This window comes from Neoarius graeffei, chromosome 24 (genome assembly GCF_027579695.1).
Source record: "Neoarius graeffei isolate fNeoGra1 chromosome 24, fNeoGra1.pri, whole genome shotgun sequence".
NCBI lineage: Eukaryota > Metazoa > Chordata > Actinopteri > Siluriformes > Ariidae > Neoarius > Neoarius graeffei.
In genome coordinates this window covers 57,779,650-57,802,408 of record NC_083592.1, presented here as the reverse complement: position 1 = coordinate 57,802,408, position 22,759 = coordinate 57,779,650, and the positions used below count along the sequence as shown (strand labels likewise).

Here is a 22,759-nt window from a genome sequence, read left to right as displayed (position 1 = left end):
CTTGCCTCACTTCGTCCGTCAAGCTATCCATCACTATGGCAAACAAGAAAGGACTCAAAGCAGATCCTTGATGGAGTCCCACCTTCACCTTGAACCATTCAATTGTTCCAACTGCACACCTCACTGCTGTTTCACTGTTCTCATACATGTCTTGCACCACTCTAATATACTTCTCATTCACTCCACTCCTTCTCATACAATACCATAACTCATCTCTCGGCACTCTATCGTATGCCTTCTCCAGGTCTACAAACACACAGTGTAGCTTTCTCTGGCCTTCTCTGTACTTCTCCATTAACATTCTTAAAGCAAAACTTGCATCCGACGTGCTCTTCCTTGGCATAAACCCGTACTGCTGTTCACAGATTGCTACCTCTCTTCTCAATCTCGCCTCCAATACCCTTTCCCATAGCTTCATGGTGTGGCTCCTCAATTTTATTCCTCTGTAATTACTGCAGCTCTGTACATCTCCCTTATTCTTGTATATTGGGACTAGCGCACACTTTCTCCATTCATTTGGCATTTTCTCATTTTCTAGGATCTTATTAAACAATCTCGTTAGGAACTCCACAGCCATCTCACCCAAACATCTCCAAGCCTCAATCGGGATACCATCTGGTCCGACTGCTTTCCCCAGTCTTCATTCTTTTCATGGCTGCCCTCATTTCATTCTTACTAACCAACTCTGCTTCCTGATTTGCTGTCTCCAATGAATCTGACCTTTTCTCTCTTGGATTCTCCTCATTTAATAAATCCTCAAAGTACTCTTTCCACCTTCTTAATACACTCTCTTTGTTTGTCAGCACATATCACTCTTACCTGCTGTACATCCCTCGCTTCCCTGTTTCTCTGCCTCGCTAGTCTGTACAGGTCTTTCTCTCCTTCTTTGGTCTCCAGTCTTTCGTACAACTCCTGGTATGCATCTGCTTTCGCCTTTGCTACCGCTCCTTTTGCCTTCTGTCGCGTCTCTCTGTATAACCGCCTGCTTTCCTCGTCTCTCTGATCGTCCCAATTCTTCTTTGCTAGCCTCTTCTCTTTTATAATTTCCTGCACTTCTTTGTTCCACCACCATGTCTCCTTGTCTTCCTTCCGGATGACCACCCTAGCACCTTCCTTGCTGCCTCTCTTACTAGTACAGCAGTAGTATTCCAATCTTCTGGCAGACTTCCATGACCACTCAATGCTCATCTCATTTCTGACGATCAGGTTTGTGGCAGCGGGGGCATGGTCAAGCGTCGGTCTGTGACCGGAGGGTGGAGTCAGGGTGGAGTAAGTGGCAGAATCCTGCACCTGATGCGAGTTAACGTGTGTTTGTGTGTCTTCCCCAGTGACCGTGCCCTATACAAGGAGAGAAAGAGAGCAGAGGAGAGTGCTCTCTCTCCAACCAGACGACGTGTGTGCGTGCGCGTGCGGTTGGGAGAGTTTAAAAATCACTGAAAAGTGTAAATAAAGTTTTTTTTTTTAACTCAGTTCTGGCCTGCCGTCCTTCTGTGCTCCACCCACCCGTCCGAATTGTCACAGTGGTGCCGAAACCCGGAATCGGAGCACAGAGAACAGCCCCATGGAGTCCTCCCCCTTCGCGGACCGGGTCCATGGCCCAGCAGAGCCAGCATTAGGTGCTAGTCGCCCTCCGGAAGGAGCAGGAGCAAAGTTCGAGGCCCTGGTGCTGGCGCAGCAGGAAGATCGTCAGGCGTTCCGGCACCTCCTCGCGTTGGCGGGGTCCTCCACTGCTGCGGGCCCTCCCCACCTCACCCTAACGAAGATGGGCCCGCACGACGACCCTGAGGCCTTCCTAGCGCTCTTTGAACAAGCAGCAGAGGCCTCGGGCTGGCCGGTGGAACAGCGCGCGGCGTGCCTCCTCCCCCTGCTAACGGGCAAGGTGCAGCTGGCCGCGCTACAGCTCCCCACCGACAGCTGGCTGGTCTACGCAGACCTCCGCCAGCCCATTCTCCAGCGGGTGGGGCGCACCCCAGAACAACATTTGACAGTGCTTCCGTGCTCTACGCCTGGAGGAGGTCGGCCGGCCGTTCGTGTTTGGCCAGCAACTCCGGGACGCCTGCCGGCGGTGGTTGAGGGCTGACAACCGCGACGCTGAGGGAATCGTCAATCTGGTGGTACTGGAACAGTTCATCGCCCGACTACCCGAAGGGATCGTGGAGTGGGTCCAGTGCCATAGCCCGGCATCGCTGCATCAGGCCATTGAGCTGGCGGAAGACCATTTGGCGGTAGTGTTGCCACCTGTCCCGGTTTTTCCTGATTGTCCCAGATTTTCATGGTCTGTCCCGGAAAAATAAAAAATCTGGGACACTGAATGTCCCGGTTTTTTGTACGTGATGGGCAAAATGTGTATTTCAACTTGCGAGCCAGCTGAGAACCAGTTTGCTTTTCCATAGCTCGCCGTGCTAAGCGGAGCCACGTCATTACGTCGCTGAATACGTCATTACGTTGCTGTATACGTCACTTACGTTGCTGTATATGTCAGTTACGGCGCTACGTTTACATAAACCTTGGCGCGAATATCAAAGCAAAAACAACACGGAAGCAGCAGCAGCAACAACAACAACAACAATAATAAAAATAATGGATGACTTCGCGTTTGTACAGCTGCTGCTTCTCGTCACTTAAAAATGGCGATCTTTCGCGGTCTTGTTATTGTTGTTGGTCTTAACAACTCCGCCCCCTGCTGACGTAAGCTGTTCTTTCCTCTGGCCCAGCAGAGAGTTGGTGCTAGCCTGGAACCATTTTTTCTGGCCTCAGAGCCAGTTCTTTGTCAGTGGAAACAGAAAACCCGGTTCCAAACTAAGCACTGACCCTGAACCAGCCCTGGAACTGCTTTGGTGGAAAAGGGGCAATGGAGGATGCTTGGACTGATAAAAGAAACAGACTCTCTGTTGCAATGGTGAAGGCTGAGCTTCAAGTCAGGCTAAACTTTCAGTTGTCCTGTACTGAGTTCAAGACATTCATTGAAAGTCAGCCAGGACTCATAGCAGCAGCAGCAGCAGCAAAGAAAGACACCAAATATAAATGGAAGATTAGGTAAGGTTTTGGTGAATTAAATGAAATAGTGTAGTGTAGTACATACTCCTGTATGTACTGTATGTGCCCAGTTATATCAGTTACATGTCCTCCTATGTATTTATTTAGCCAAGAGCAGCCAGCAGCAGAGGCACAGGCAAGCACAAGCAAAGCACACACCACACTCTAAGCAATCAGGTAAGCTGTTTGACACTACACCTTACATTGTTACATTCAGGTATTCTTAGATACAATGAAAAATTAGATTATTTATTTTTATTCCACATAAGCAAACAAACAGAACTTAATTATGTATCCCCCTTTTACCTGTGCCCACTACTGCCCCCAGGTGTCCACAACCAAAAACTGTTGGAAATAAACCAAAATAATGAAGACCTGCTATATTATGTAAAGCAATTAACTAAACAAATAACTAGCAAAAGCGTCATTTTTACTAATTAGAGCAATACAATTTCAGCGTAGAAGGGCGATTTTTGTCTTGGGTTAGATGTGCAAAGGGCGCCGTTGCTTACAAGCAAAAAGGTCGATTGGATGGTTGAAATGTCCAGGATTTTTGTCAGACACAGGTGGCAACCCTATTTGGCGGGTGTTCCGACGGCAAGACAGCAGATCTCCTCTTCTCCCCTCTCTGCTCTCTCTCTCTCCCCCTCCCCTTCTGTGTCTCGTCCTCGCACCGTTCCCCCACCGCAGAGGCGGGGGCCGGTTCCACCCCAGCCGGCCCGCCGCACCCGCGGTGCCCTCCCGTTTCCCACTTCCGTGTCTGTCCCCCCCCCCCAGGTGAGTGAGCCCCAGAGTGCCGGTGCAGAGAGAAAGCCCAGGCCGGTTTGCTGGCGCTGCGGGGAGCCGGGGCACCTCCAGCAGCAGTGCTTGGCAATGGAGGTGGGCGCGGTGGTCCGGATCCCCGACGCACCAGGAGCCGCCCTCGATCGGGCCGGAGCGTATCGCATACCGGTGAGTGTCCAAGGGGATACGTATCAGGCTTTGGTGGACTCTGGCTGTAATCAGACCTCAATCCACCAAAGCCTGGTGCAAGACGAGGCATTGGGGGGAGCACAATTGGTGAAGGTGTTGTGTGTGCATGGGGATGTTCACAACTACCCTTTAGTGTCAGTCCACATTCTTTTTCAAGGGGAAAAATTTAGTGTAAAGGCGGCAGTTAATCCTCGCCTTACCCACTCGATAATTTTGGGGACGGATTGGCCGGGATTTCGGGAGTTAATGACTCATTTAGTCCTGCCGTAGTTCAGCAGGGGGAGGTCCCGGTGTGGCATTGGCGGGAGCAGCTGTCACAGAGCCGTCTACGTCATCACTGCGTCAGAGTGAGGAGCCGCAGGCTCCTCCTCCTTCTCTCGGGGAATCCCTCGCAGATTTCCCATTAGAACAGTCGTGGGACGAGATTCTGCGGCATGCGTTTGACCAAGTGAGAGTAATCGATGGTCAAACGCTCCAGCCAAACGCCACCCCGTCCTTCCCCTGTTTTTCCATTATGAAGAATAGATTATACTGAGTGACGCAGGACACTCAGACGAAGGAGCCAATTACGCAACTTTTCATTCCAAAGAGCCACCGGGAATTGGTATTCCAGGCGGCTCACTTTAATTCCATGGCTGGACACTTGGGGCAGGATAAGACACTAGCCCGAATAATGGCCTGGTTCTATTGGCCAAGGATTCTCGGCAATGTCCGTAGGTGGTGCACGGCATGCCGCGAATGCCAGTTAGTAAATCCAGCTGCCATGCCAAAAGCGCCTTTGCGCCCTCTACCATTAATTGAGACCCCGTTCGAAAGAATTGGGATGGATCTTGTCTGGCCATTAGATCGGTCAACACGAGGGTATCGCTTTATTTTAGTTCTGGTGGACTATGCAACGCGATACCCGGAAGCCGTGCCTCTTCACAATATCTCAGCATGCAGTATTGTGGAAGCGCTCTTCCGCGTCATCTCCCCAGTCGGAATCCCCAAAGAGATTCTGACTGATCAAGGCACTATGTTTGTCACGCACACTGCGCGAACTGTATGGGTTACTGGGAATTAAGCCTATCCACACCAGCGTTTATCACCCACAAATGGATGGTTTAGTCGAACGGTTCAATCGCACACTCAAGAACATAATTAAAAAGTTTGTTTGTGAGGACACACGCAATTGGGATAAATGGCTCGAACCCCTGTTATTCGCAGTGCGAGAGGTCCCACAAGCCTCCACGGGGTTCTCCCCATTCAAATTATTATATGGGCGTAAGCTGCGCGGCATCCTAGATGTACTGCAAGAAAATTGGGAGGAGGGACCTTCCCCGAGCAAAAATGAAATTCAATACGTTATTGATCTGCACGCAAAACTCCACACACTCACACACCTAACCCAGGAGAATTTGCGGCAGGCCCAAGAATGGCAAACCCGCCTGTACGACAGGGGTACGTGCCTTAGGGAGTTCGCACCGGGAGATAAAGTACTCGTACTGTTGCCCACGTTGAGCTCCAAATTGATCGCCAAGTGGCAAGGACCCTTTGAAGTCACACGGTGAGTCGGGGACGTTGACTATGAGGTGAGGTGAACGGACAGGGGTGGGACGCTACAGGTTTACCACCTCAATCTGCTCAAACTCTGGAACGAGGAGGTCCCCGTGGCGTTGGTGTCGTTGGTTCCGGAGAAGGCAGAGCTGGGGCCGGAGGTTCAAAAAGGGACATGGACATTGCTTACCTCTCCGGTCCCTTGTGGAGACCACCTCTCCCCGACCCAACTCACGGAGGTTGCCCAGTTGCAGACCGAATTTTCGGACGTGTTCTCGCCCCTGCCCGGCCGCACCCGCTTCATAGAACACCACATTGAGACGCCCCTGGGGGTGGTAGTGCGCAGCCACCCTTACAGGCTACCTGAAAACAAGAAAAAAGTGGCTCGGGAAGAACTCGAGGCCATGCTTGAAATGGGCATCGTCGAGGAGTCCCACAGTGACTGGAGCAGCCCGGTGGTCTTGGTTCCCAAGGCCAACGGGTCGGTCCGGTTCTGTGTGGACTATAGAAAAGTCAACGCGGTGTCTAAATTCAATGCGTACCTGATGCCTCATATTGACTAGTTGCTTGATCGACTAGGCACGGCTCACTTTTATTCGACACAGGATTTAATAAAGGGATATTGGCAGATCCCCTTGACTTCACTATCCCGAGAAAAAAATGGCCTTTTCCACACCATTTGGCTTACACCAATTTGTCACACTTCCTTTTGGGTTGTTTGGGGTGCCCGCTACGTTCCAGCGGCTTATGGACAGGGTCCTCTGCCCCCATGCTACCTATGCGGCCGCATACTTAGATGATATTATAATCTATAGTATTGACTGGCCGCGGCATCTACAACACCTGAGGGCCGTCCTTAGGTCGCTGAGGCGAGCGGGTCTCACGGCCAACCCAAAGAAGTGTGCGATTGGGCGGGTGGAAGTACGGTATCTGGGCTTCCACTTGGGCAATGGGCAGGTGCGTCCCCAAATTAATAAGACAGCAGTGATTGCGGCCTGCCCGAGGCCCAAGACCAAAAAGGGGGTGAGACAGTTCCTGGGGCTGGCTGGCTACTATCGTAGGTTCATACCTAATTATTCGAACGTCACCAGCCTGCTGACTGATCTGACTAAAAAGGGGGCACCAGATCCGGTCCAGTGGACGGAGCAATGCCAGCGGGCTTTCTCTGAGGTGAAGGCTGCACTGTGTGGGGGGCCACTGTTACACTCCCCTGACTTTTCTCTCCCCTTTATGTTGCAGATGGATGCGTCGGACAGAGGGCTGGGGGCTGTTCTGTCCCAGGAGGTGGAGGGGGAGGATCGCCCTGTGCTGTACATCAGCAGAAAGCTGTCGGTGCGTGAGGGGTGCTACAGCATAATAGAAAAAGAGTGCTTAGCCATCAAGTGGGTGGTCCTCATCCTCCGCTACTACCTGCTGGGACGCCCTTTCACCCTCTGTTCGGACCACGTGCCCCTCCAGTGGCTCCACCGCATGAAGGATGCCAACGCGTGGATCACCTGTTGGTATCTGGCACTCCAGCCCTTTAACTTCAAGGTGATCCACAGGCCGGGGGCGCAGATGGTCGTGGCGGACTTCCTCTCCCGTCAAGGGGGGGAGAGGGGAGTCGGCTGCAGGCTGGACGGCTGCCCGGCCTGAGTTGGGCGGTGGGGGTATGTGGCAGCGGGGGCATGGTCAAGCATCGTTCTGTGACCGGAGGGCGGAGTCAGGGAAGGTAAGTGGCTGAATCACTGCACCTGATGTCAGTTAACGTGTGTTTCTCTGTCTTCCCCAGTGACCACGCCCTATATAAGGAGAGAGAGAGCAGAGGAGAGAGCTCTCTCCCCAACCAGACGACCGGTGTGTGTGTGTGCGTGTGCGTGCGTGTGTGGCTGGGAGAGTTTAAAAATCACTGAAAAGTGTAAAGAGGTTTTTTTGAACTCAGTTCTGGCCTGCCGTCCTTCTGTGCTCCATCCACCCATCCGAATTGTCACAAGGTTATATTTGCTAATTCATGAGGAATTACAGAATAGGGATTGACCGATATGTTTTTTTCAGGGCCGATACCGATACCGATTATTATGGAATTGGGATGCCGATTACCGATATGTACAACCGATAAATGTAAACATTAGAATTCACATGAAATTAAACATAGCACACACTGACACAGACCTTCATATCCATGAAATGTATGTTTAATTGTAAAATTGAACATGAAATTTTGTGCAGGGAGATGCCAGTAGCATTTGTACAATAAAGTCAAACATTACTTAGAATAAAATGAGAAATAAAATAATAATAAAATAAATATTCACCAATAAAAAAATAAATCACTCCCTACTATATTACAGCTCACCATTTTCAGTGGAAAATAAATGAAAATACACTCTAGATTCTTTTACACTAAGAACTAAGTAAGACTTACCAACTTCAAGTAGTTTTTAAATAACAGATCAAGTGTAGGGAGCTGCCTGCAGCATTTTTTAAAAAATAAAATCAAACAAAGTCGGCTGTCACTCCCTATTATGTAACAACTTAACAAGTAACCATCTACATTCTAATGCTTTTAATGCCCAAGCCTAATATTCCCAATTTAGGAGGATTATATTGTAGTGAAGGAAGCACAGTTGCTCTGCATGTTAAAAGCTCTGGTTAAAAGGAGCAGCTGCTCCTTTAAGAGTATATCGCTTTCCGAATCAGAAGCGCTAGCGAGGAGAATCACTTGCGCAAGAATTATAAATACTAGTGGAGTGCATTACAGCGCAATGTGAAGTAGCATAAGAACATTTAAGTCAAGAGTTTAATTGATGTATTTCGTTCATTACCGTTTATCCAAGCAAGTGTGCATCCACGACACAATTAATTACTGAGCCCACAACAAGCGTCCTGACAAACATAGCCTACTAGCACCATATCACACCTGGCTTGTTTAAATGTTCAAATAGTGCTTTATAAAGTTACCTAACATATACAAGTGCAATGCGCTTTTTGAGCACAAGTCACGTCATGAAGTTTACTCATCACCATAACAAACAGCCAGTAGGCTTGCGCTAGCCTACAGAACACAAACACTACGTTTTATTTCGTCTTCCCTTGACCACCTCTCTGTGTGGCTGTCATTCTACTGTTCGAGTAGAACTACTGACACATTCACAACGTTTCCAGACGGGGATTTAAAAATGACTGCAGCCTACGTTATGCTGGGGACTGCTTACTATGGACAACATTACATGTAGTTTCAGCGAGACTAGTTGGTTGTAGGCTAATTCAAGTGCTTCCTTCCGTAAGCTAAGTTTGCCTGGCTACACAGATGCAAATGGACAATTTTAACGAGTAGTAGATGAAGAATGTAAACATATAATGATGTTGTACTTTTGCAACTTGTGTGTTTGTGACTTATTGCGGCAAAAGCAGCGTGTCCTTACCTTGAAGTGGGATCTGCTTCTGCCCAAGTGCCCATATGGCCGCCTTGAAACAGTTCACAGCGGCTAGCTACGCGTGTTGATTGGCTGTATCTCTTGTGCCAAACAAATCAGATGTTGTGGTGGGCGGGACCGTGTTCTTGAACTCAGAGAGGCGAGTGCAGGAAAGGACATGCAGTGACAGTCGCGTTAGGAACGAAATGGCTGCAAAAAGGCATGTTATCGGCATATCGGTGGAAATTATGGCCGATACCGATAACCCTAAAAATGCAGAATATCGGCCCGATATATCGGCCAGGCCGATTATCGGTCAACCCCTATTACAGAACATGCTCACTATCTATGATGACACCTTTCGACGGTTTGAGATGCAGTTCTTGTATACCAAAACTGAAACAATGGTCTTCAACGTGGACGAACATCTGATGGAGCTGCCGAGTCTGGTTAACATTGGCTCAAACAAGCTCAAGAACGTCAGGAGTTTTAAGTATTTAGGATACACCATTACCAACTCTGAATGTACCATACAATCTTTACACCCTATAATCGGCACAGCATACCAGAAATGGAATGAACTAAAACATATTCTGACAGAAGGATACGTCTAGCAACTAGAATGAAATTCCTAACCACCTGTATACGATCAAGGCTTTTGTACAGCATACAAGCATGGGAACTAGCAGAGAATGAGTTGGACAAGGTTGAAGCCATCTGGCATAGATGTCCGATCGTTGTTTTGTCTGTACCTGCTCCTCTCCCTGCTGCACTGGAAATACTCCACTGCTTTTCGGATTTACGATCGCCAGACACTGCTACATATTAAGGACTCCCTAGAACTTTTTCACCGGTGGTAATCCTGCCGCTCACAATTGGCATCATCATACGTTTGTTCACCTTCCCACAGAGTGCATTCGTCGGCTTCCCTGTTGCACCGTCCACCGCAAGAAGCGTCGCAAGCGCCTGGGCAAACGCGGAGGTTTTCAGGTGACGATCAGGAGCTGGGCGAGTTCCACCCTCTCACAATTAGGGCACGTGGGGTGGGATGATCTCTTCCTGACCCGGCGTTCGTGGGACCGGAATTACTCTCGCCATGTCTCCATTGCTCCACTGACTACCCTGAGGCCCGACAGCCCAGTTCGATCGAGGCCACGTTCTATGCTCGACAGCTCTGTTCGACCGAGGCCACGCATCTGCAGTGGCGGGGTAAATCCCTGGAACATTCGTAAGTTGGGATACTCTCGTTGTCTTCAGGACGTGGCTCATTCTGTGGCTAGGATGGCGCTAGTCAACAGCAGGTCGGTGGTGAACAAAACTTTTATACTGAATGACTTTTTCTCCCGTCATGATCTCAACTTATTGTTCTTAACTGAGACCGGGATTGCTGCTGGAGTCAGTGAGTCTTCTGCCTTTGGCGAACTGTGCCCTACAAATCGTTCCTTCATTAGCACTTCTAGGCGCATTGGAAGAGGAGGCGGAATAGCTCTTGTTTACAAAAATGTCTTCAAAATACGGTCGCTTCCTGTAGAGACATTTTCTACTTTTGAACTTCAGTGCATAACAGTGGAATCTAAAACTAACCCGTTGGTATGTGTATTGATATACAGACCCCCAAAGCCAGATAAAGATTTTATTGCTGAATTCTCAGGCTTTCTTTCTTATTATGTGTCAGCGCATGACCGGTTATTAATATTGGGTGATTTTAATATTCATGTTTGCTGCCCAGATAAACCCTTAGTAAGGGAATTCTGTGATGTATTGGACTCTTTTGGCTTCACTCAACACGTAGATCAACCCACCCATACACTGGGTCACCCTTGACCTCATTTTGTCATATAGTTTCACTGTAGATAACATTATTATTGAGTAGGCTACTTTCTCTGACCACACACCTATCCTATTCGACACAATCATTTCCAATCCTGTGCAGACCGTCAGAGCTCTTGGTCACTACTCTAGACGCATAAACTCACTCACTTCAGCTCAGTTCTCAGACTGTTTTCTCAGTAAGGCTGTTGCTACTACTTTGCCTACAGCTGCCTTTGCCTCATCTTGCCCAGATGAACTGATTGCTTTATTTTGTTCCTCCTGCACATCTATTCTCGATTTAGTGGCTCCTCTTAGTTATAGACGACCATGTTTCAAATCTCAGGTCAGATTAGATGAAGCTACCCGCTCTCTTAGGCAGGCCTGCTGGAGAGTTGAAAGAAAATGGAGGAAAGATGGTCTCACTATCTCCCTCGAAATCTTTAAATTTTCACTAAAATCCTTTCAGGCAGCTGCTAAAGCTGCCAGAGCTAAGTATTTATCTGATATTATTAATCAGCACTCTAACAGACCTAAAATTCTGACACTATAAACTCAATCATAAACCCAGCACTTTTACCAGCTCATATCACCAATACTGATGCTTGTGAGAAATTCTTAGAATTTTTCATTGACAAAATTGAGAATATCAGAACTCAGTTCCCCCTCCCACCGCCAACCCCCCTTTATGTCTCCCCTGGCCCTATAGACCCCTTTCACTGACATCACCCAAAACCGGAAGTAAACAGACCCTGCGCCATATTGGAAGACCAACAAACTCGTGATTAGGGGGAAATAACGGCAGCGGTATGTGAACCCATGAGAATAAAGTGGAGTGGCAAACGACTTAAACAAACAAATCTGAGCTGTTTTATTTATGATTTATTGGCCCAACAGTAGACTTGAAAGAAATCTGTGTGAGACTTGGCAAAAAACTGTGGATATAATGGATAAGTCTGTGCATGATCTGCGGACACTTTGAGGTAAGCAAACGCAAGAAATTCAGATTTAAAACATGCTAAATTGGCCCCAAGTTGATAACTGTATGAGGAGCCAGCCTCCCAGACTTCTACAATTTAATAATAATAATAATTTAGGATGGTTTGGGGCTTGCTCGCTGCTGCCAGGTTGGTTGTTGAGTAGCCTGACTGTTTTTTTTTTTTCTTGCGTGTGGTATCATTGTTGACGCGAGGTTATTTTTTGAACATGCCAATGTGGACACGATTTCCCCTGATGAGTTATGACTTCAGACGCGATGCGTGTGTGGAGGTGTGGAGTCTGCGTGATATGTGCGTAAGATAGGCTTCTCATGTGTTTGGAGATCTGCGCTCCGAGACAAGCGCAAGGCTTCTCATGTGTTTGGAGATCCGCACTCCGAGACAAGCGCAAGCGCCCCAAGGGAAAAAAAGGGACCTCCTGAAAATATCGGCATAGTTCGAACACTGAGTGTAGGCACTGGGTGTAAACAACAAATAGTTTACAATGTCTGGGTAGCAAACAGATCGCAGAATTGGTGTCAGGGCCTCCTTATGTTTCCATTCTCCCTTGCCGCGAGTCTTATCATATGGGTCAAACCCATCAATCACAGCCAGTTTCTTCACATACCGTGCCCTTTCTGCAGCTGGTAATGTACTCACATAACCAGAATTATCATCCATCGTGTCACTTTACTCTCACTCGTACTTTGTTTTATACTGTGAGTGCATGTACTTGGTCTTCCAATATGGTGCCTAACAAAATCTCGTGGCGTGGTGACGTCATGTAAAAGGGGTCTATACCTAGTTTCAGTCAATTTCATAATATTCCCCTTGCAGATTTGAAGGACTTAGTCCGACGCATGAAACCAACCTCCTCTCCTGGTGATGTTGTCCCCTCTTATATTATTAAAGAAGCTTTTGATGTAGTTGGTCACTCCATACAGGTAATTATTAATTCGTGTCTGTCATCTGGTGTTGTTCCTGCGTGTTTTAAGCATGCGGTTGTCCAACCCCTGCTTAAAAAGCATAAACTGGATGGTAAATGCTTGAGTAATTACCGCCCTATCTCTAAGCTCCCTTTCATTTCCAGGGTGCTGGAGAAAGTCGTGCCGTCCCAGCTGCTTCCCTTCCTGTCTGAGCACAACATTTTAGAGCCGTTCCAGTCAGGTTTTAGAGCACTCCACAGTACTGAAACAGCTCTGCTCAAAGTGACCTAACGATCTACTGCTCACTCTAGACTCAGGCGAGAATGCAATCTTGGTCCTATTGGACCTTAGTGCTGCCTTTGATACTGTGGACCATGACATTCTCCTCTCTCGTCTTGAGGAGTGGGTAGGCATTAATGGGACAGCACTGCTTTGGTTCAGATCCTATTTAAAACACAGAACCTTTTCCATATCTCTCGGTCATTTTTCCTCTTCCTCAGTCTCCTATGAGGTCCCACAGGGGTCTATTTTGGGTCCAGTACTTTTGTTTGTACATGCTTCCCCTAGGTAACATTATTAGAAAGTATGATATCTCCTTTCACTTCTATGCAGATGATACACAACTGTACCTCCCCTTTAAATCCAGGGATTCCATACAGCCACTATTGGATTGTCTTGAGGACATTAAGTGCTGGATGACCAACAACTTCCTCCAGCTAAATAACGACAAAACTGAGGTTGTCATTTTTGGTCCTCCCAAATCTAGATCCTCAGCGGCTAACAAGCTTGCTCATCTCTTTCCATACGTTAAGTCATATGCTAAAAACCTAGGTGTGTCACTCTTGATTCAGAACTCCGCTTTAAAAAGCAGATTAGTACTGTTCTTAAGAATAGCTTCTTCCAGCTGAGAATGATCTCCTGTTTCAAGCTTTCTTTATCCTTTGAAGACCTAGAAAAAGTCATCCATGCCTTTATTACATCCCGGCTAGATTACTGCAATTCCCTCTATCTTGGTTTCCCCCAGTCTCAATTAATGCGTTTACAGTTGGTGCAAAATGTAGCTGCTAGACTGCTGACAGGTACCAAGAAAAGAGAGCACATTACCCCTGTCCTGGCTTCTTTACATTGGCTCCCCATTAGTTTTAGGATCCAATTTAAAGTCCTACTAATAGTCTGCAAGGCACTGCATGGTCTATTTACATCTCAGATCTTCTGAAACCATCCCCTGCACCTAGGTCCCTCAGATCTGCTGATAAAGGTCTCCTCCATGTGCCCCGGACTCACCTCAAACAAAAAGGTGATAGGGCATTTGCAGTAGCGGCTCCAAGTCTGTGGAACTGTTTGCCCCCAGACATTAGATTCACCCCCTCTATCTTCTCTTTTAAATCCAAGCTCAAAACTCACCTCTACTCACTGGCTTTTGCATCCTCTTAGCTGCCCATTCCCTAGTTCTTTTTGTAGTGGGTGTTATTTAGTGTTGTTTGTGTAATTCTGGCCTCTTTGTCTGTCAATCTCTGTGTTTGTAATGTGTATTTTTGTTGCAGCTATTAATGCATCTTTTCTTTTTGTGTTTGTCCATTTTACTTCTGATTTCTTCGCTACCCTATGTAAAGCACTTTGGTCAGTGAAAACTATTTTAAATGTGCTTTAGAAATTAAATTTACTTACTTACTTACTTACTTACTTACTATAGCTTCTTGAAAAAAATGGTTCGGGGAGGATACGAATGAAAAAATGCACCGGATCGGGCAGAACGTGAAGGAATGGAAGTTGATTGGAGTTTCAGAATATCAAATGAGAGATTACGTGCCCTCACAGACACTCCACCTATCCGTGATTTTTTTTTTTTGTGATGCAGCATATGAAATATCTTGCACATGTGTGTAGACTGGATAATAGCAACCTCCAGAAACAGGTGCTATTTGATGTTCTGGCTCCAAGGAAAGTGTGGAATAGAGTGGAGAAGCTGCTTGCTGTCGACGTACAGCAGGCAAGGAAAATGATAATGGTCAAGACTGACTTCCTGCGACTACTGGATGCATGATTCCAGTAGAAGCACCCCAAGGCTGTTCCCGATGCCACGGGGGAACAATGATGATGGCACGGAGGTGAGCTCAGACAAAAGCAAGGTAATGGTGAACAGCAACAACAACGGCAGTGCCAGCATTACAGTGAATGGTGAACAGCTAGAAGAAGTAGAGGCATTCAAGTACCTCTGTTCCACTCTAACCAAAGATGGCAGATGCACTGCAGAGATAAAAATCAGGATTGCAATCACCACATCAGCCATGTCAGGCCTCAGGAAAATATGACAAAGTAAAGAACTAAGCTTCGAGACCAAACTCAAGCTCTACAAGACAGCTAGAAGGAGGAAGGTGGAGCAGAAGCTGAAGGAGAACAGCACGAGGGAGGTCTGGGAAGGTGTGAAAACCATCACAGGCCACAATACAAAGACCAGAGTCGTTGAGGGGACAGTGGAGAGGGTGAACGAGTTGAATGACTTTTTCAATTGGTTCAACCAGCCCACATCCCCCCCACCCTCTCACTCACTGCAGCCATCTCTCCTTCTTCCCTCAACATGCCTCCCCCCAGTCATCACAGCAGCCCCCTCCTCCCCTTCCTCCCCCATGTCAACACAGACTCCTACATGCATTACTGCAGACCAGGTCAGAGGTCAACTGAGGAAGCTTCACCCCAGGAAAGCAGCAGGCCCGGACAAGGTGTGTCCCCGACTACTGAAGACCTGCGCTGCTGAACTGGGTGAACCACTCCAACGCATCTTCAACCTTAGCCTGCAGCTGGGGAGAGTGCCCGCCCTCTGGAAGACATCATATATCGTTCCAGTTCCCAAAAAGAATCGGCCCAGCGAGCTGAACGACTTCCGACCGGTGGCACTCACTTCACATCTGATGAAGACGTTGGAGCGGCTCTTCCTCAGCCTCCTCAGACTCCAGGTACAACATGCCCAGGACTGCCTGCAGTTTGCGTACCGGGCAGGTGTCGGTGTGGAAGATGCCATCCTCTACAAGCTACACCGAGCCCACTCGCATCTGGATAAGGGAAATGGCACAGTGAGGATCCTCTTCTTGGACTTCTCGAGTGCCTTCAACACCATCCAGCCCCTATTGCTTCAGGACAGACTGAACAGGATGCGAGTGGACCCCTGCCTGGTCACCTGGATCTCCAGCTACCTCACTGACAGGCCGCAGTACGTCAGGCTGAAGGACATCACGTCTGACACTGTGATTAGCAGCACCGGAGCACCCCAGGGCACGGTGCTGGCCCCTCTTCTCTTCACCCTGTACACCGCGGACTTCTGCTACAACTCGGAGCTGTGTCACGTTCAGAAGTTTGCCGATGACACAGCCATCGTTGGGTGCATCAGTGACGACAGAGAGGAGGAGTATAGGAGCCTGGTAAGGGACTTTGCTGTGTGGTGCAACAGGAACCATCTGCAGCTCAACACCTCGAAGACCAAGGAGCTGGTCATTGACTTTGGGAGGTCCAGACAAAGGTCACGACCAGTTCTGATGGAGGGAGTCGAGGTGGAGGCTGTGGATTCCTACAAGTACCTCGGGCTGTGGCTGGACAGCAAGCTGGACTGGACTTGCAACACCAAACACTTATACAGCAAGGGACAGAGCAGGCTATACTTCCTGAGGAGGCTGCAGTCCTTTAACATCTGCAGGAAACTCCTGTGGATGTTCTATCAGTCTGTGGTCACCAGTGTCCTGTTTTACACCGTGGTGTGCTGGGGGGGGGGGCGCAGCACATCCAAGAAGGACACATCCAGGCTGGACAAACTGATCAGGTGGGCCGGCTCTGTGGTCGGCATGAAGCTGGACTCTCTGGTGACGGTGGCAGAGAAGAGGACTATGGACAAACTATGGAACATCATGGATGATGCCAGTCACCCTCTGCACACCGTCATCAGCAACCAGAGGAGCCTGTTCAGTGACAGAATGCTCCTTCCCAAGTGCAGGACGAACAGACTCAAAAACTCCTTTGTCCCTCACGCCATCAGACTGTACAACTCCTCTCTGGGGGAGGGGGAACAGGAGGACAGAGGACGGGAAGGAGCAGTAGCCTAGCCTAACAATAAGCAATACCGGACAATGTGCACTATAAAGTGCAATATCTCTCCTACTGCCCCCCCACCTTTTCTCCCCTCCTTCCCCCCCTCCTCTCGTCCCCATATCTTATTAGGGCCTGAGCACCGAGGTGCGCGGGGCTGCATCGGCCTTGCACACCGGTCGGTGCGAAGTCCTATTGTATTTGGAAGGATTATTGTTATTCCCTTTTTTTCCTGCCTTGTTTGGCCTTTTTTGAGCTGGTTCCCATGGCTCAAAATGAACAAAATTTGGTACACACATCAGTCATTGTAACCGCTACTCGGCCACAGAGATTTGGCCCTGGGTGTGGCTCAGGAACTCCATAGCGCCCCCTAATGTCATGGAGTCCCCTGATCGGCATATAGTTTCAGCTACACACACCAAATTCGGTCTGTATGTAGGGCTCCCCTAGACGAACAACTTTCGTATATACATTGCATTAGACACACCCAACAGGAAGTGAGGTAATTGGGCTTATATGCGTTTTGACACATCGTCAATTTTAATATACTCCTCCTAGATGGTTCATCAGATTCATGTCCAACTTGGTATACATGATGCCAAGATGTTGCTGATGTTAAATTGTGAAAGGATTTTTGATATGTTGTAATATGTTGAAATGGCAATATTATGAATTTTAATATCTTGCCACATAAACAGGAAATATGTCAAAAAATCATAGTACAGTTAAGGATTTGTCTGAAACTTCTTACATTAGTTGATAACATGATTATGATGACATGTAGACATCCAATATGCCTTTCTGGTATAGCGCCACCAACTGGCCAAGGAAAGAATAGCATTTTGAATGTGTGTTTTGACACATGATCAGTTTTAAGATACTCCTCCTAGACGGTTCATCAGATTCATATGAAATTTGGCATACATGATGACGAGATGTTGCTGATGTTAAAGTGTGAAGGGATTTTTGATCTCTTGTAATATCTGGAAATGGCCTTATGATTTTAGTATCTTGCTCCATATATAGGAAATGTGTCAGAAAGGCACGGTGCATTGAATGTATGGTCAGAAACTTCTTAGTTTAATAGATGTTATGATTATGATGATATCTAGACACTCAATGGACCTGCCTGTTATAGCGCCACCACCTGCCCAAGCAGAAAATATGCCAGAAATTGGCATTGCCTTAACTGATTGATCGAAAATTTTGCAAAATATTGTATGTCATGATTGTGATGTTCCCATGTGTAATCCACATGCCTCGGACAGCACCACTATCTGGCCAAGTAGGAAATTGCAAAAATAAATAAATAAATAAATAATTGATGGATTTACAGTTGAAACCAGAACTTTACATACACATGCTAAAGTTGACTAAAATGAGGAATTAAAAGAATCATCTTTTGGGAATTGATCTTAATATAATGTCTTTAATTGAAAAATGAAGAAAAATCCAACCTTTAAGGACACCAATTTTCTTTGTGAATGAATACTGTATTGTTATTACTGCCATCATTATGCATTTTGTTGCAGACATATGCAAACTCTGCATGTACACACACACACACACACTGCAGGCACATGGATGGAACATAAGACCAATGAGTATGTCAGAGGACAAGTCACCACCTTAGGAGGACCACAAGACCCCCTGCTCTCAATGGTGAAAAGACGGAAGCTTTAGTGGTTTGGGCACGTTGCAAGACCTGACTCCTTGCCCAAAACAATCCTCCAGGGAACAGTCGAAGGAGGAAGATGACTAGGCCGACCACAGAAACGCTGGACAGACGATGTCAAGGCTTGGACTGGACAGGGTATGAACAGCCTGCTGTGTGAAGTCAAGGACAGGCCAAAGTGGAGAAAGACAGCAATGACAGCATCTGCCATGACATGGACAGCTATGTCAGCATTTCTCATGCCTCCCTACGACCACAATGCGTTTACGGGAATGAACTGAACTGAACTTTTTGTCTTTAAGTTGGTGTCAATAATTATTTTAGACTCTCCGGGGACCGGCTCTGGCTAGGGTTATGAAAAAGAGAAAAAATATGGTAACGCGTCATGATTTTGCGTGTCATCCTTGCACCCAGAAGCAGCCAAACTTCTCCGTACATGTCCCAAGAATTCGACCAATCAGTCTGTCCATGTTCCAAGAATTCGACCAATCAGTCTGTCCATGTTCAAAGAATTTGACCAATCAGTCTGTCCATGTTCAAAGAATTCGACCAATCAGTCTGTCCATGTTCCAAGAATTCGACCAATCAGTATTTTGAATCATTCCAGGAATAGACCGAGAATTGCCCAATCACAGCCCGACTTAGTGCGCTCCATCAATTGACCAATCACAGCTCGACTTTGTCCAATACTGAGCTGCACAGAGCGCGCATTTCTAGCATATCCGATTTCTTCGCTGTTTACTGTGGTTTTCGGGTTGGATAAGTCTTTAAATCACTTCACGGTATGTCCATTTTATCAGCGATACAGTTTCTTGTTTGAAAATATAGCGATTTTTTTCAGTAAAACACCGTGTAATTTCTCGCTGTGTTACTGCAATCCCGAGAATTGACCGATCACGGCCCGAGCTGCACAGATTCCTCTTCAAGAAATGCTGGACAGACGATGTCAAGGCTTGGACTGGACAGGGTATGAACAGCCTGCTGTGTGAAGTCAAGGACAGGCCAAAGTGGAGAAAGACAGCAATGACAGCATCTACCATGACATAGACAGCTATGTCAGCATTTCTCATGCCTCCCTATGACCACAATGCGTTTACGGGAATGAACTGAACTGAACTTTTTGTCTTTAAGTTGGTGTCAGTAATTATTTTAGACTCTCCGGGGACCGGCTCTGGTTAGGGTTATGAAAAAGAGGAAAAAAATATGGTAACGCTTCACGATTTTGCGTGTCATCCTTGCGCAGGGGCCATGCTAATCTTCTCTGTATCGTTCCAATTTTAGTATATGTGCTGCCGTAGCAAGCACAAACACACCACCTAAACAGCCGCTATAAATACTGCGGTTCCTCACAACGGTTCCTGGCCAGGGTGAGTGGGGAAACACCAAGTTCCTTCAGGAGACTCACAGAACTGATCTGAATCCACACACACTGCATGGACTTTACAGATATAATAATCCTCCAAATTAACTATTAAACACTTCAAAATCCTATACTTTTTCATTTTGTGTCTCAGACTGCAGAGGTGCATGCTGGGAATATGGAGATTTCAGCAGCTGCTGGTGTTCTGATTGGTTCTCTATATGGTAATGTCATCAATCCTTTGTTCTCAAGATCACACACTCCTCCCCTTCCGTTCTCTCTGAGAACACACACCAAGCATATCGCACGTGTTCAGTTTGGACCACTGAGTTGTATATAAACTCTGGAGAGCTCAGAGCCTATTCCCTGCTGTAGAGAGGAGTGAAGCCATCTGGCCGCCATCCTACCACTCACATGGTGTGTATTTGGTTTATGTGTTAAACCGTCGTATCCAATCAAACTTGCCCCAAGAAAAGTATCTCCTGACTTTCCCCCCCTTTTCATTACCTCCTCTTATTTTCTCACCTTTACCCCCATTCCTTACATATCTTTTTGGCGCTCTGCTTCACTGTAATTATTATTATTTTTTCCCCCCTTTTCCAGTCCAGTTTCTGATCATTTTTTGAACGGCTCTTTTACTCCTATAATTATTTCAACGGAGATTATTTCAGTTTTTCTCTTGTACAGTGTATCTTTCTGTTTCGTATATTTCTTCCTCCTATCTATCTATCTATCTATCTATCTATCTATCTATCTATCTATCTATCTATCTATCTATCCAACACAAAGGCTGTACAATACTTCCTTTCACTTCATTCTCTCAAGTCATTATAGTTTTTACTGGTCACATAATTCACTGTGGGGTGGCATGGTGGTGTAGTGGTTAGCGCTGTCGCCTCACAGCAAGAAGGTCCGGGTTCGAGCCCCATGGCTGGCGAGGGCCTTTCTGTGCGGAGTTTGCATGTTGTCCGCGTGGGTTTCCTCCGGGTGCTCTGGTTTCCCCCACAGTCCAAAGACATGCAGGTTAGGTTAACTGGCGACTCTAAATTGACCATAGGTGTGAATGGTTGTCTGTGTCTATGTGTCAGCCCTGTGATGACCTGGCGACTTGTCCAGGGTGTACCCCGCCTTTCGCCCGTAGTCAGCTGGGATAGGCTCCAGCTTGCCTGCGACCCTGTAGAACAGGATAAAGCGGCTACAGATAATGAGATGAGATAATTCACTGTAATTTTAGACACAAACGATTCAATTTTGATGCTTTTTTTTTCTTTTTAAGACCATGCAGCAGGGAAGGAAATTAACTTTCATTCACCTGTCACTGTGGCAGGTAAATTCTAAAATCTACCAGCCACTCAACATTTTTACCAGCCATTTCATATTCAGCCGTTATATACATTATAATGCCTAGAAATGTTAATATTTTCTAATCCATACTTTGTTACAGAGCTGATTATTCAGTTATTGTGTTAAAAATACATGACATTAGGGTAGCCTAAAAATGTCTTTTTAGATTAGATTAGATTCACTTTATTCATCCCACATCAGGGAAAATCACGTTACAGTAGCAAGAAAATGTCATACAGATAACAAATAAAACTGAAATAAAAATTAGACAAACGAAAGATTAAATACAGAGGGCTATTTGCATTATCTACCGTGAAAAAGTATAGAAATATTGCCTTATTGAGAGGCTTGGAAAAATTGCACATTACAGGTAGACTGTGCGTGTGTGTTTATTTTTATATATAAATATATACACACACACACGGGCGGCATGGTGGTGTAGTGGTTAGCGCTGTCGCCTCACAGCAAGAAGGTCCGGGTTCGAGCTCCGTGGCCGGCGAGGGCCTTTCTGTGTAGAGTTTGCATGTTCTCGCCGTGTCCGCGTGGGTTTCCTCCGGGTGCTCCGGTTTCCCCCACAGTCCAAAGACATGCAGGTTAGGTTAACTGGTGACTCTAAATTGAGCGTAGGTGTGAATGTGAGTGTGAATGGTTGTCTGTGTCTATGTGTCAGCCCTGTGATGACCTGGCGACTTGTCCAGGGTGTACCCCGCCTTTCGCCCATAGTCAGCTGGGATAGGCTCCAGCCTGCCTGCGACCCTGTAGAACAGGATAAAGCGGCTAGAGATAATGAGATGAGATGAGATATACACACACACACACACACAGTGGGGCAAAAAAGTATATAGTCAGCCACCAATTGTGCAAGTTCTCCCACTTAAAAAGATGAGAGAGGCCTGTAATTTTCATCATATGAGAGACAGAATGGGGGGAAAGAATCCAGGAAATCACATTGTAGGATTTTTAATGAATTAATTGGTAAATTCCTCGGTAAAATAAGTATTTGGTCACCTATAAACAAGCAAGATTTCTGGCTCTCACAGACCTGTAATTTCTTCTTTAAGAGGCTCCTCTGTCCTCCACTCATTACCTGTGTTAATGGCACCTGTTTGAACTCGTTATCAGTATAAAAGACACCTGTCCACAACCTCAAACAGTCACACTCCAAACTCCACTATGGCCAAGACCAAAGAGCTGTCAAAGGACACCAGAAACAAAATTGTAGACCTGCACCAGGCTGGGAAGACTGAATCTGCAATAGGTAAGCAGCTTGGTGTGAAGAAATCAACTGTGGGAACAATTATTAGAAAATGGAAGACATACAAGACCACTGATAATCTCCCTTGATCTGGTGCTCCACGCAAGATCTCACCCCGTGGGGTCAAAATGATCACAAGAACGGTGAGCAAAAATCCCAGAACCACACGGGGGGACCTATTGAATGACCTGCAGAGAGCTGGGACCAAAGTAACAAAGGCTACCATCAGTAACACACTACGCCACCAGGGACTCAAATCCTGCAGTGCCAGACATGTCCCCCTGCTTAAGCCAGTACATGTCCAGGCCCGTCTGAAGTTTGCTAGAGAGCATTTGGATGATCCAGAAAAGGATTGGGAGAATGTCATATGGTCAGATGAAACCAAAATAGAACTTTTTGG

At 46.9% G+C, this 22,759-nt stretch overlaps 1 non-coding gene across 1 annotated transcript; it reads right to left on the bottom strand.

Moving 5' to 3' along the window:
* Positions 1–19,598: 19,598 nt before the first annotated feature.
* LOC132872957 (U6 spliceosomal RNA) lies at positions 19,599–19,705 on the bottom strand. Its single transcript, XR_009651510.1, has one exon. It is a non-coding gene; the product is annotated as a U6 spliceosomal RNA (small nuclear RNA).
* Between the last annotated feature and the right edge of the window lie 3,054 nt (positions 19,706–22,759).